Genomic DNA, 15,026 nt, shown 5'->3' with positions numbered 1-15,026 from the left:
CAGGAAGGACTATTTGTGAATCTGGAAACTTGAAGAATTCCCTTATTTGAATCAATCCACATTATAAGCAAGTTTTTTTTAATTATTATATTAAAGGATAAACAGAATATATTGTGTGGAAAAATATGAAACAGATTTTTTTCCCCTTTCAGTCAGTTGAGGACTTAAATAGCTCTTAAAAAGACTTCTTGCAGCAACCAGACTGGTAGCATTGCACTGAACTAGCAAACAAGGGAAGATGCCTTCCTTATGGCTGGAATCTTTCTAAAATATTTCTTGAATACTGTTTCACATTGTATGTAACCAATAATAATAAAGAAAAACTAGCAATAAGAGATGAAAATTCTTTACTCCCTCTATAGATTTACGGTGTTGGCTATATGGTGATCACAAGAAATAAATACTGTGGTGTACCTGACACCTTGAATGAGATTAATGAGAAGTTTCTTCTACCCCATGAATCACTGATCAGTTAATAAGGTTTTGTTCTATTGATGCAATACCTCTGTCTCATTTTTCATGGGGCGACTGTTGTCTACTATTCTGTGGGGAATGGAGGTCTTTCTGAAGCTAAAAGGTGATTCCATCTTGAATATCCAAATTTAAATACGTTTCTTAGCTTTTAATATGGCTCAGATAATTTTTTTTTTCTAATTTGTTTCTGGACCTTACTACCTTTCCCCAAACACAAGTACCTTTTAGGAGAGAGACAGTTGCTCTAGCTTTCATAATCTACTCTTCCTTTCATATCACTTCCATACTCTGCCCTTCTTATGGTAAGTTTAAAATGCTGAACGCTTTCATCCCCCAGTAAAGGAAGAATAACCAACTCTAGTCTCAGAGCTAAAAGTAAGCATATAGACAGGTTTCAGAGTAACAGCCATGTTAGTCTGTATCTGCAAAAAGAACAGGAATACTTATGGCACCTTAGAGACTAACAAATTTATATGTTCCATTCTATGCATCCGAAGAAGTGGGCTGTAGCCCACGAAAGCTTATGCTCAAATAAATTTGTTAGTCTCTAAGGTGCGACAAGTACTCCTGTTCAGTAAGCATATACTGAGTATGCACTTGCTGAGCATGCACTTGCAGCCGCTCTACGCAACTTTCTTAAAAAATAATTACTTTTTCCCCAAGATCCAGCCCATCTCCTGCTCCATCTACTTATAATTTGTTTGATTCATGCACAGTATTAACGGCTGGAACAAGGACTCAGAGAGAAGAGCAGCCCTGCAGTGGTCTAGGAGGCTACCATGCAACTCTTATATGTCAACATCTATCTGTTTTATGAATGAGTGAGGGTTTAGGCAGGTTTTTATAGTTTTTTGGATGCTTAAGTAATTGGTAGTTTGTCCTGAAAGAGACAGCTACCTGTATTAGGGGCCAATACAAAGGAATAACTACTTGTCTTCTCCTATAGATAAGGCTGAAAGCTTGTCCCGACTGAGAGGTCACCCTCACCTGAAAGGAACTTGTTAAGCCAGGGTTCCAATGACAGACCTCTGTGAAAGTAAGAGGGGTGGGGACAGGTGTCCCAGCCAGGAGATGTGAACTCTCCCTAAGGAGCCCCGATCTAGTTTAACCCCTTCCTCCCCACTGTTCAAAGATAGAACTAAAGAGGCTTCATTGGGAGCCTTTTTGTTATGTTAAAATGGTCAAATGATAGCTGAAATCACTTGTGGTGGGTCAGTGTTTCTGCTCAGCCTGAAAAGAGCTGAAAATCACTAAGAGTCTGATGTGCAGAGGTCACAGCAGAGAGGCAAGTGGCAGCAGACGGTGACTGATGGTCGGCCGGCGAACGAGCACCTGGCGAGGCAACGAGCGGCTGGTGGGGCAGCCAGGCGGAAAGGAACTGCGGCTGACGGGGTGGCCGGTCAGAGCAAGTGCTCAGATGGCAAAGCAAGCAAAGTGACTTCTTCCCTGGGTGGGAGGTGAATTCACATAGATGCACCTCTGAACCGTGGGTCATCACTGACCAAGGACAACCACTGTAAGGAAATTTCAGTTCGCCATGTTGGTTTCCTTGAGTTGTACTTCACCCTCCATACTGTATTCCCTCTTCTTGTTCCCCCTTGTCTATAATCTGCCTAGCAACAGCACTTTGGCAGGAAGTATTGGTGCCTTTTGTACATTTGGGCAGGAAAGGATGAAGTGACCTAGAGAATCCTGCCTGGCAACTAAAGGTGATAAAAGATTACAGCGCCTTGTGACAGCTGCTGTCCATCATAGAGGCAGCCCAGTGCCAAGATCTATTCCCAGCTGAGACAACGTGGCAAGTTGAGAAGGAAGATAGCTTACCTGATCCTGTCCTGAGTATTGCGGTGTTCATGTTCGTGGTTCCTGTCCTTTGATGTCCTGGGGTCTTGGTGGTGTCCTTAGTTCCAGTGTGTCCAGGGTCCTGTGTAAACAACAAGAAGAATGGTGATGTGTTAACCCCTTTAATTTGTCTTACCCACTCCTGGTGGTGTATGGTTTTGGGTTCTTGGCTTAAAGCTTGTTTGTATTGTTAACATCCAAGTGGTTTTCCTGTTTCCTTATTGGGTATAGTTGTTGGTGGTCCTTTAATAAACTGTTTTTGTTTTGTACCTGATCCTGCCTCTTTGGTTCTTGGGAATAAATCATTAACTGAGGATAGATGCAGCAGGGGGACGGGCTTGCAGTGTGGGAGTTTGGGCTTAATTAGGGTTTCCAGTTCCCTTAGTAGTTACCACCACTGTGAGTGGGGTATGGTGAGGGAGTAGACAGGGGCACAGAAAAGGAACTGTTGGTTGTAGAACTCAAGAACATGAGGCAGAAGACATTGCCACACTCACTCTGGTGTGGGTGTCCTGCTCATAGTATCCTTTCAGCCCCAAGCAGGATTCATAATCATAAAACTAAGGTCACTCTGCAAGGAACATCCAAGATGGGCAAAACCACGGTGAGACTTGTGGGCTGCTAATAAGCTTTTCAGGTCAGAGCTCTGAACCAAAGCTACACGGCCAGGAGACACCCAGGGTTACAAGGCAGATGTTGACTGAACCCCTTACTGGCCTGAGTGACCCCAAACTGTGACAGTATTACTATCCTGCGAACACACACTTCAGTACAGATGGACAAATTCTGACAATATTACAAGTGGGCAGATGATGATATGTCTGGCATGGGGCAGGAGATAATGGGAAAAACCCACAAGGGTCTTGATTTGACTATATGCTTCGGACTAGAATATCTTGTGAAACTGTAGTCATTAAGAGAAGACTTTGAGCTGAAATGTTTAAAAGTGTGTTTTGGAATTATTCTGTGTATGTTGCTGATCTTGGAACAGATCAGTTTGAGAATTACACTTCACTTTTAAAGCTGCCATCTGATAATTAAAACAATACACTTCTAAACATTCATTTTGGATGATGCTGTCAGCACAATTGATGGATAGGATTTATTTAGTGAATAAAGATAGGAAGTTTTCCTAATAATTAACGTGCACAGATTTGAATGTCTAAACAGTTTTCTTTACTAGCATGATTAAATGGACCTAAAACCCCCCCCAAAAAAAACAAAATCAAAAGGTTGCTGCCCAGTTTACTGAATCACTTCCAGATTTCTGACGGATACTGTAAATGCCATACTGATGTTCCATGGAAGGTTTACTGTTTGGTTCATTTAAACTCAGCCAATGCTCTTTATAACAGCCTGTGAAGAAAAGAAACCATTCATGCCCTAGTTAAAAGGCATCAAGGAACATGCCAGATTTTTATCAGAAAATTCTTTTAAAATTGCATGCTGAATTACAAAAAGAAAATGTAGTCTTTAGAAGAGTTTAAAGTAAATACAATCTATACTCTCTCCAAGGGGATTTTCTTACCCAAACAACGCTAGTCCACTTCAGTTGTATAAACTTATGTTTGATTAGAATATTTTCATAATAATAGAAGCACTTAATCACACTGAAAAGGCAAACAAAATACACTGGTACATGCTTTTACAATATAAAACTGATATTTAATGTAAAGTATATCTAGACCACAGAGCCTTGTATCCTTTCACACAATACTTCCAAGAAATACAATAGTGAACATCTGGTGACATTGCCTTGTTAGGGTCTCAGATAAACAATCTTCAGTGATCCCAAAATGGGGGAAATGTAACAGTGCATTGGAGAAGTTGAACAACTGCCTTCTATTTTATATAGATTCTTATACTGCCCTCATCACCATAGTATGTAAGCAGCTTCCTGTAGTGCATTAGTGATGTGGACCGACATCTGTCACATGTGGTTTATTTTTTCCTCTCATCCTTTTCCCAGAGGGAGAATTGTGTGTGCTTGGTATTGTTTGTTGGGGGGTTTTTTGTTTTGATTTTTTTAAAATACGTATGTTGTTCTGTTTCCCCATTAGAGGAGGCAGTTGAAAATTGCGCGCCTTGCACTTACAGAGCAGAAGGTGGTGAGGTTTGTGGTAGTCCTTCATTCCTGTGGAATTTCATTCCAGAGTCTTAAACTGGCCCCTGAGAAAGCTCGGTCTCAGACAAGATTTATTCTTATGGTAAAGAGCTCCACTGGGCCAGTGGAATGTAGCGGTCATACCAGGCAGTCATACAGAGTAATCTGGATAGCTTGATAAACTAGACCCAATAAACAAAATACAGTATATTTAAATACCACCAAATGCAATGATATCCATCTAGGAACAAGGAAAGCAGGCTTGAACTACAGAATAGGGAACTTATCCTGGAAAGCAGTGACTCTGAAAACGATTTAGGGGTCACAGTGGACAAGCAATAGAACATGATGATGAGTTCCCAGTGCTACGCCTTGGCAAAAAAGGCTAATGAGATCCCTGGATGTATGAACAGGAGAGTAGCAATAGGGAGGTGATTTTACCTCTGTATATGGGATTGGTGAGATTGTTACTGGAATATTGCATAGAGTTCTGGTGTCCACATTCTAAAGAGGGTGTTTCTAAATTAGAGAGTGTGCAGAAAAGAGCTACAAAAACTATTTGAGAGATGGAGAAAATGCCTGATCCTGCGAGACTTAAAGAGATCAGTTTGTTGAGTATACCAAAAAGAAAATTAAGAGGTGACTTGGTTATAATGTACAAGTACTTTTTCAGGGATAAACGCTGGGTACTAACGGGCTCTTTAATCTAGTGGAGAAAGGCATAACAGGAACCAGTGGCTGGAAGCCGAGGCCAGACAAATTCAAATGAGAAATAAGGCACACATTTTTAATCATGCAGGTCAGGTGATTAACCATAGGAATGAACTACTAAGAGAAAGTGGTGGATCTCCTAATGTTCTCAAATCAAGACTGGATGTCTTTCTGGAAGATATGCTTTAGCCAAACACAAGTTATTGGGCTCAATACAGGGATAACTGAGTGAAATTTAATAGCCTGTCGTATATAGGTGGTCAGACTACATGATGTACTAGTCCCTTCTGGCCTTAAACTCTATGAATCATCTACCACTCTGTTCCATGCTAGTAGAAAGCATTAATTGCAGATGCTGCTATGTGAGAGATCACCACCACCCAGGAATCCAGGAGCACTCCTAAACTATAGACTGAACTGACCGACTAAGGGTGTGTACCTTCAAGCAAAGGAGACTGCACCATGGCTGCAAACTCTTCGAAGTGTTTCCTTCTGTCTCAACAGCATAACCACTGCCTTACTTGGGTTCAGTGTCAATCATCTGTTCTTCATACAACAATCTATGGCGAATCAATCTAAGTAGCCATGCAAAGTATTTAGACTGATATTTAAGAGGATAGTTATTCCTAGTAAAATAATACATGGCACATCTTTAGCACTTTACAAGTAACTAAGCTGCACGACACTCTTGTAACATAGGTAAGGGATATATGGTAGTGACTTCACCCACAAACAAAGTAAAGCCACTTCTGTGGTGGAACATATCAGCTGTTCAGCCATGCATAACAGCACTACACTGCAGTTTAGTGAATGAAGTGAAGAATATGATCATAGCCACTCGATATTGTAGGAGGAATTTAGGTAGGCAGACTGTAATAACTACCTGAGCTGGAATTAATAGGATACAGGGGTTAACACCCAATACTCTTATTAGAAGTATTTTGAAGACTGCATGGGTTCAAGACCTCAGTTTTATATCTCATCAGCCAGACAGCAGCTCTAGCAGCACAGTGTCCCACTCAAACGGTGCAGGGTACAGTTTCAGTACTGACTCAGAAGGAAGAACGCCAGCTTTGGAATCACTGTCACCTCCTCATGCGGTACCAGTGTTCTCTGTGAAGTTCTCCAATGCAAGCCTGATCTTGCTTCGCTTGTGGATGTTTACTGGGGTTAACGTGGCATTAGAGTTGCAACTAGAACACTTTCCTTTAGATTTGCATTCATTTCTCCTATTGAACGCTATGGGCCTGATTCGGTCACTCATTCCTAATGCTATGCAGTCCCTTATGTGCAATCCCACTGAAATCCATGCAATTATTTGCCAAGAAAGGTACTGCTGAACATAAGTAAGGGTGGCGGAACCTCCCCCCCTCACCCCATCATGATAAGAATGACTGTAGTTAAGTTTGTTTGCACTGTTGTTATAGCCTTGTTGGCCCCAGGATATTAGAGAGAGAAGGTGGGTGAGGTAATATCTTCTATTGGGCCAACTTCTGTTGGTGACAGAGACAAGCTTTCACGCTAACACAGAGCTGTTAAGAGAACCCATTATTCTCTTAAGAGCTCTGTGTAAGCTACAAAAGCTTCTCTCTGTCACCAACAGAAGTTGGCCCAATAAAAAAATATTACCTCACACACCTTGACTCTGTGATTATGTTTGTCCGGCAGGAAATGATAACTGCAAAAGCAGGGTGAGAAAAGTTGAGCTGTTCGCAATGCTAACAATTTGGATTCCCAAATTGGACTTCTGAGGATTAGACAGAACTCAGTTACATTTTTAAACAGTTACTGTAAGTGTAAATGTTATTTCATCTCCGCCCTCCTGGCCAGCCACCAGGCAACCACACCCACTCTTTTACTTTGCTACAACTGCAAGTATGGGATCAAGAGGGTCTACACTCTGTAATACAAAACCCATTATTCAAATAATACATTTTCAAATAAATTGCCATTCCTATGCATTCCCATGTAGTGGGGGAGGAGCCGCTGCTGAGCCTGACAAGCTGAATGTGAGTCCTCTGTTTACATTAGAGAAGAAATTGCACCAGATTTGTGCACTGTGAACCCCCCCACACACCTTTATTAGACACACATTTGGGGAGTTGCTACAGTTCTTTGACACTAACCAGAAATAAGAGTTATCTGGATTACATTTCATTGTACAAATGAAAAAAAAAAATCAAAGTGCTTGTACAGTGCTCAGAGGGCCAGGCAAACAAATTAACACCAAGCCAGAGGTAACAGAGAATGTAAGATTTCCTTATTTTCATAAGTGTGTACTGTGACAGATAAGGCAATTTCCTGCAATATCTTTGGGAGATCTTGCCATATTAAGTTAGCATATCATTGTGGGCCATGTAATTCTATGAGGAAAGGTGACCATAGCTCTCCTGGAACTAAGAATTGTAGGGGGTGATTAGGCAAATTCACTCACATTGTAACACCTCCTGAGAGGTACCCGCAGAGGCTCACGTATATTGGCTCAAACTGGATTCTCCAGAGGCCAAAAGCCAAAGATAGGACTTTCGGACAAATAGCCTTAGTTTAAATGGACTAGCCTTCCTTCTGATTCAGCAAATGGACCAGAACCCTCTGTCCAAGGAGGACACCAATCCTTCCTGAGAAGAGATTGAAGGACTTTGGCCTATGAAGGCTCCATAAGTCTGATGGATGACCTCTGGTAAGATTTTAGCATGTATATAGGAACTTTTATTGTTTTAAATATTTTTCTCTGTAAGGCTTTCACCTTAAGAATAAATGTGCTTGCTTAGAAAGGGCAGTGTGGTAACTAGTACCTATTGGCAATTATGTTGTTCACAGCCTTCGAAGAGGAAGCAAAGCACAGACGCTGGCCTGTTTCAGCAGTCTGGCTTGCTGGCAGTATCACATTATAGGAAGGGAACTGTGCAGCCTGAAAAATCCCTGATTAGCAGAGAGAGAGAGAGAGAGAGACACACACACACACACACACACACACACACACAGAGGTCTCTGCCCAAGAGAGGTGATAGCTGAAGACCTGGGACCTAGAGCAGGTGCCCTCAAGGTACCATGGATTGGGAATACAGGTACAGTTGCTTTGAAGTGTGACAATACATCACCTGCATCTACTGTGTTTCTTTTGTGATTTACTGGGCGAAATCCTGGCCACATTCAAATCAATGTCAGTGATCCCATTTACTTTTAAGGAGCCAGGATTTCACCTACCGTATTTAGAGCTTGATCTTGTGCGGTATCGACTGCCTCCTTAGAGTTAATGAACATCCTCACCTTCAATGAGGATGGTTTAAAGCTGGTATAAATGAGTCTTGAATCCTGGTTCATGGCCTTAGTTCTGGTGTCATTGATTATAAACATGTAATATTCCCTTTACATACAAGGAAAAGCTCAAAACATTTTCATTCACAAGAATATTCTTTCCACTAACTTCTAACCCACTTTGAAGATAAGTTTTTAGATAGTGATTTCTACAAAAGTTCTTGCTTGAACAGGCCAGAATCTGAGCACCTTCTCCTAAAGCAAGTCTTAGAGCCAAGTTCTCTGCTAGTGTAATTCCACTGAAGTCAACAGAATTGTGCCAGCAGAGAACTTGGACCTTTATATTTATGTCTTTGTCTGTATTTCTGCAAGATATGGTATAAGCATGGGAACGACAAACTTGTATTTTATTATTATTCGAACCAGGCCTAAAAGGTTCATTTTATTTTTAAATAAAACAAACACAGAAATATCTTGTTATTAAGCACAATATTATTTCATGCCTGTTGTGATCTTCACAAAGATACATAAAGATTAGTTAGTTTTTATGTGATAAATTAAAGATACTGGCTGAGTTTTACCTTGACATCAGATCCAGCAAAACATTGTCCTGAAATTATCAGAGCCACATTTTTTTTAATAGTATAAAGAATTTTTAAAGGATTTTCTATAGTTACATTAGAAATTATTTTTAAATAATTTACATTTAAAGTAATGTACTTTCCCCCTCCTGCCTTTAAGGCATTTTGATGGTTTTCAACTACCCAGCTGCTCTTCTAATTATTGACCTGAATCTTGACTGAAAGCCAAGTCTAAACACAAGTAAGCATTATTTCTATATTTATAAATTAGATGGGTTTCTGTTTGTACACAATTCTGTGATGATGGATATAAAACCCACCTGAATGGAAGAGATCCCAATTTAAATTCAGTTAACTTCTTTATCATGTACAAAGGATAAATTAGTTGTGCAAACAGAAGTTTCACATTTTTTCTAAAGATGCCACATTCTTCTCATTTTATGGCTATATGGCCTCTAACTTATGATAACTGATTCACCTGCACATCTACCAATGTGATATATGCCATCATGTGCCAGCAATGCCCCTCTGCCATGTACATTGGCCAAACCAGACAGTCTGTATGCAAAAGAATAAATGGACACAAATCTGACATCAGGAATCATAACACTGAAAAATCAGTAGGAGAACACTTCAACCTTTCTGGCCATTCAGTAACAGATTTAAAGGTGGCAATTTTGCAACAGAAAAGCTTCAAAAACAGACTCCAGCGAGAAACTGCTGAACTTGAATTGATATGCAAAGTAGATACTATCAATTTAGGCTTAAATAGAGACTGGGAACGGCTGAGCCATTACACACATTGACAAGAAGCTGTGAGGATACTTAGCATGGGGGAAATAGATTCAAACTGTCTTAAATGGGCTATCTTGATTATCACTACAAAAGTTTTTTTTCTCCTGCTGACAACGGTTCATCTTAATTAATTAGCCTCTTAGAGTTGGCTGGGCAACTCCCACCTTTTCATGTTCTCTGTATGTATATATATCTCCTCAGTATATGTTCCATTCTATGCGTCCGATGAAGTGGGCTGTAGCCCATGAAAGCTTATGCTCAAATAAATTTGTTAGTCTCTAAGATGCCACAAGTACTCCTGTTCTTTTAATTTATGGTAGATTTTTAAAATGGTATTATGTATCCAGTCATTTTATACTACCTTAACCTCACACTAATGTGAAAAAGAAATGCTTTAAATATATTAGTATTGGCAATTTCTGGAAGTAATCAGAGTTGCCGAGTCCTAACTATAATATCAAAGAGAGCCTGACACAATATGGTGACTTATACGGGGCCTACTTGAGTGAATTAGGTGAGTAGGATTTGGCCCATCCTATCATCAAAATGGGTGAAAAAAGTTTGCTTTCCTGGCTGAAATAGAAACACTATTTTTCTAACCAGTCATGTTTCTGGTACACTCTACATTAGTCAAACATTTATAGAAGGACCTTAATACTGTTTAGAAAAAAATTAAATAAAAAAAAGTAAGGCTAGGTCTATACTACCCGCCTGAATCAGCGGGTAGAAATCGACCTCTCGGGAATCGATTTATCGCGTCCCATCGGGACGCGACAATCGATCCCCGAATCGGCGCTCTTACTCCGCCAGTGGAGGTGGTAGTAAGCGCCGCCGACAGAAAGCGGCAGAAGTCGATTTTGCCGCCGTCCTCACAACGGGGTAAGTCGGCTGCAATACGTCGAATTCAGCTACGCTATTCACATAGCTGAATTTGCGTATCTTAAATCGACTCCCCCCTGTAGTGTAGATGTACCCTAAGTAATCTCAAAAACAACAACAAACAAAACAAAACAAACAACAAACAGAATATTGCAGAACTTTTATTAGAAGGGGAAATTAAGATTGGAGAGATAGGAACATAAGAACGGCATACTGGGTCAGACCAATAGTCCATCTGGCCCAATATCCTATCTTCTGACAGTGACCAGTGCCAGATGCTTTAGAGGTAATGAACAGAGCAGGGCAAATATTGAATGACCCATCCCCCATTGTCCAGTCTCAGCTTCTGGCAATCAGAGGCTTAGGGACACCCAGAACAGGAGTTGCCTCCCTGGCCATCTTGGCTAATAACCTCTGATGGACCTATCCTCCATGAATTCTAATATCTAATTCTTTTTTTAATCCAATTACACTTTTGGTATTCACAACATCCCCTGGCATTGAATTCCAAGGACTGTGCATTGTTTATTTTAAATCTGCTGCCTATTAATTTCAATTAGTTGACCCCTGGGTCTTGTGTTACGTGAAGGGATAAATAACACTTCCTCATTCACTTTCTCCACATCATTCATTATTTTATATGCTGCCATCATATCCTCTCTTAGTCATCTCTTTTCTAAACTGAAAAGTCCAGTCTTTTAAATCTCTTCTAATATGGAAGCTGTTCCATACCCCTCATTTTTGTTGCCCTTCTTGGTACTTTTTCCAATTCTAATCTACCTTTGAGATGGAGTGATGTAGGGTGACCAGACCTCCCGATAAAATCCCGACCAATCTTTCCTGATATTTCGCTCCATCAGCAGCATTCGGTTTTTTGCTCCGCCGACGGATCCCCCCCTCCTCCATGTGTCCCGATATTTTCTTCCTCTCATCTGGTCACCCTAGGGTGATGAGACTTTCAGGGAGTATTCAAGGGGTGAGCATAGCATGGATTTATATAGTGGCATTATGATATTTTATATCTTATTTTCTATCCTTTTCCTATTGGCTTCTAACAGTTAGCTTTTTTGACTACCACTACACACTGAGCAGATGTTTTCAGAGAACTATTCACGATGACCCCCCATGATCTCTTTCTTGAATGGTAACAGCTAATTTAGACCCCATCATTTTGAATGTACCGTTACGATTATTTTTTCCAAATGTACATTATTTTACACTTATCAACACTGAATTTCATCTGGTATTTTCTTGCCCAGTCACCCATTTTTGTTAGATCTCATTGTAAGTCTTTGTTGACAGCTTTGGACTTAACTAACTTGGGTAATTTTGTACCATTTGCAAACTTTGACACTTCACTGTTTACCCCTTTTTCCAGATCATGAATATGTTGAATAGCACTGGTCCCCATAAAGAACCTTGGGGGACCCTACTATGTACCTCTCCATTCTGAAAACTGACTATTTATTCCTACCCTTTGTTTCCTATCTTTTAACAAGTTACTGATCCAGGAGAGGACCTTCCATCTTATCCCAGGACTCCTTACTTCGCTTTAGAGCCTTTGGAGAGGGACCCTGTCAAAGGGTTTCTGAAAGTCCAAGTATGTTATCTACTGGATCACGCTCGTCCACATGTTTCTTGACACTTTCAAAGAATTCTAATAGATTGGTGAGACATGATTTCCCTTTACAAAAGCCATGTTGACTTTTCCACAATATATTGTGTTTATCTGTGCATCTGATAATTCTGTTTTTTACTATAGTTTAAACCAATTTGTTTTACACTGAAGTTAGGCTTACTGGCCTGTAATTGCCACATTGACCTCTAGAGTCCTTTAAAAAAAATAAATCAATCTGTGTTACATTATCGATCCTCCATTCATCTGGTACAGAGGCTGATTTAAGCGATAGGTTACATGCCACATTTAGCAGTTCTGCAATTGCATATGAATTCCTTCAGAACTCTTCAGTGCATACTGTCTGGTCCTGGTGACATTACTGTTTAATTTATCAGTTTGTTCCAATACCTCCTCTAATGACACCTCAAGCTGGGACATCTCCTCAGATCTGTCACCTAAAAAGAATGGCTAAGGTGTGGGCATCTCCCTCTCATCCTCTGCAGTGAAGACCGATTCAAAGAATCAGCTAGCATCTCTGCAACGGCCTTGACTTCTTTGAGTGCTTCTTTAGCACCTCAATCATCCAGTGGCCCCGCTGATTGTTTGGAAGGTTTCCTGCTTCTGATGTACTTAATAAAAATTTTCTGTTTGTTTTTGTATCTTTTGTTAATTGCTCTTCAACTTTGATCAATGTTAGTAAAACTGCTCTTTGACCAATGTTGTACACCAGGGGTCAGCAATCTTTCAGAAGTGGTGCGCCAAGTCTTCATTTATTCACTCTAATTTAAGGTCTTGCGTGCCAGTAATACATTTTAATGTTTTTAGAAGGTCTCTTTCTATAGGTCTATAATATATAACTAAACTATTGTTGTATGTAAAGTAAATAAGGTTTCAAAATGTTTAAGAAGCTTCATTTAAAATTAAATTAAAATGCAGAGCCCCCCGGACCGGTGGCCAGGACCCGGGCAGTGTGAGTGCCACTGAAAATCAGCTCGCGTGCCGCCTTCGGCACGTGTGCCATAGGTTCCCTACCCCTGTTATACACGTTCTGATTAGCCCTTTCTAAGGCTATGTCTACTCTACAGCAGCACAGCTAAGATGCTGCAGTGGCTGCTGTAGCACTGTAGTGTAGATGCTTCCTAAATCAACATTCCGTTTTTCTCTTGCTGTAGTGTAATCCACCTTTGAGGGGACTCCTTTGATCAACCTAGTTACACTGGGAGTTAGGTTGACCTAACTATGGTGCTCTGGATGCAAAATTTTTCAGACAGTGAGTGACATAGCTCGGTCAACCTAAGTTACAGGTGTAGACCAGGCCTTATAGTAGTTTCCTCTGGGCCTGATCCAACTGAACTGAAGTCAGTGGAAAGACTGCATTGGTTTCTAAGGAATTAAATCAGGACCTTAGTCAATAGTCCGGAGGTAGAATTCTATGCTTTTTCAGCCCTAAGTGTAATAATACAGTTATCATAAATGAAAATTGAGGGATTTCCCAGTACCAACACTCAGCAGTATTTCAGTGCCTTAAAATGATATTGACTTTCTTAAAAAAATGTAGCTTAATGTTACCATATCCTTCTAGAAATTGCCCAAAATGTTTGGAAGATTTTAATATGACAGACTATAATTTAGTTTGTTTTCTCCTTTATGCATGGAAACACTTTTCTTTACATGTCAATAAAGTCATTACTAAGGACAAAGGTATGTAGCAGTTATTTGGCTAACCTGGCATTCTCCTCCTAATTTTAATGTTTATGACCCCTTTGCATGGAATGCTCTCCTTAAACTTGTCTGAACAGCCAATTCCCTCTCAACAGTCATCTCATTTCTACTGTGTTGCTAATGAGAAATGAGCTAGAAAATAGAAAAACTGATTAAACAGAGCCATCACTTGCCTTTGGCTTGATCCAAAACCTACTGCAGTAAATGACAAGTTGTCTATTGTCTCCAGCGGGCTCTGGGTAATGAATAACCATGTCATTATCATATTGGCCCTTGTTCTCCTCCTCCGCCCTGCCTTCCCTATTTCTCAGCTGTGCCCTTCATTTGTTTTCCATGTTGTAAGCCCCGCAGGACAAAGCTACATCTGTACTTATTTCTGGGAAGGACCTACCATACTTTGGGTTGCTCAAATATAAAAATCATATCAAAAAATGTAAGGGACCATTTTATTATCCTTCAGAGAAAAAAATGCTGGCAGACAGACGTGCTGCAGAAAGGGAAAAGAAAAGTATTTGTTACCCTCGGTTCCTTTTCTGTCATCATTTGGTCTCCCAGCCACAGATCTGAACATGCTGTCTCATCACAATAAAGGGCACACTGATAATGGTTGTTCCTAAAATACCACAGCTGTGTACTCTTGGCATTACTAACACACTACTACACAAGATGGGCAATGATTATTGCCAAAGAGCATCTCAATATTTGTTGCTAATAAGTAAGTGACAAGTGATTTGTCTTTTTAATTAGTGTGTAGAATATGCATCCATTTGGCTCTGTATTATTCTATTTTTGTGCATTAACTTCTACTACTTATGCCAGTTTCCTGTTTGTAACATTTCTTTTCAGTGTGGGGGGAGGAAGAGATGGGGCGAGGAGAAGACAGATGTTTCTGATTTTCACTTCTCTGGACTACACTGCAGAGATGTAAGATGGAATTTGACACCGAGTATCTGAAGCAAAGTTACTATACGTCCTAATCACAAAACAACTACATGCAGTATATTCTTTCCTGAAGGCATTTGTTGTGATAAAATGAATCAAG

The 15,026-nt window shown here is 40.2% G+C and overlaps 1 protein-coding gene across 6 annotated transcripts in view; it reads right to left on the bottom strand.

Moving 5' to 3' along the window:
- LNX1 (ligand of numb-protein X 1) overlaps positions 1 to 15,026 on the bottom strand; it is a 312,361-nt gene that overhangs the window by 153,702 nt on the left and 143,633 nt on the right. For all 6 annotated transcript variants that reach the window (XM_065598040.1, XM_065598039.1, XM_065598034.1 and 3 more), the window contains one exon: positions 2,299 to 2,398. The gene's annotated coding sequence lies outside the window, so the exon portion shown is untranslated. The remainder of the gene's footprint in view (positions 1 to 2,298; positions 2,399 to 15,026) is intronic.

The sequence above is a fragment of the Chrysemys picta genome, chromosome 5 (assembly GCF_011386835.1).
Source record: "Chrysemys picta bellii isolate R12L10 chromosome 5, ASM1138683v2, whole genome shotgun sequence".
In the NCBI taxonomy this organism is placed as follows: Eukaryota; Metazoa; Chordata; order Testudines; family Emydidae; genus Chrysemys; species Chrysemys picta.
Note: the sequence above shows the minus strand (reverse complement) of the source record. Positions and strands in the feature narration are given on the sequence as shown.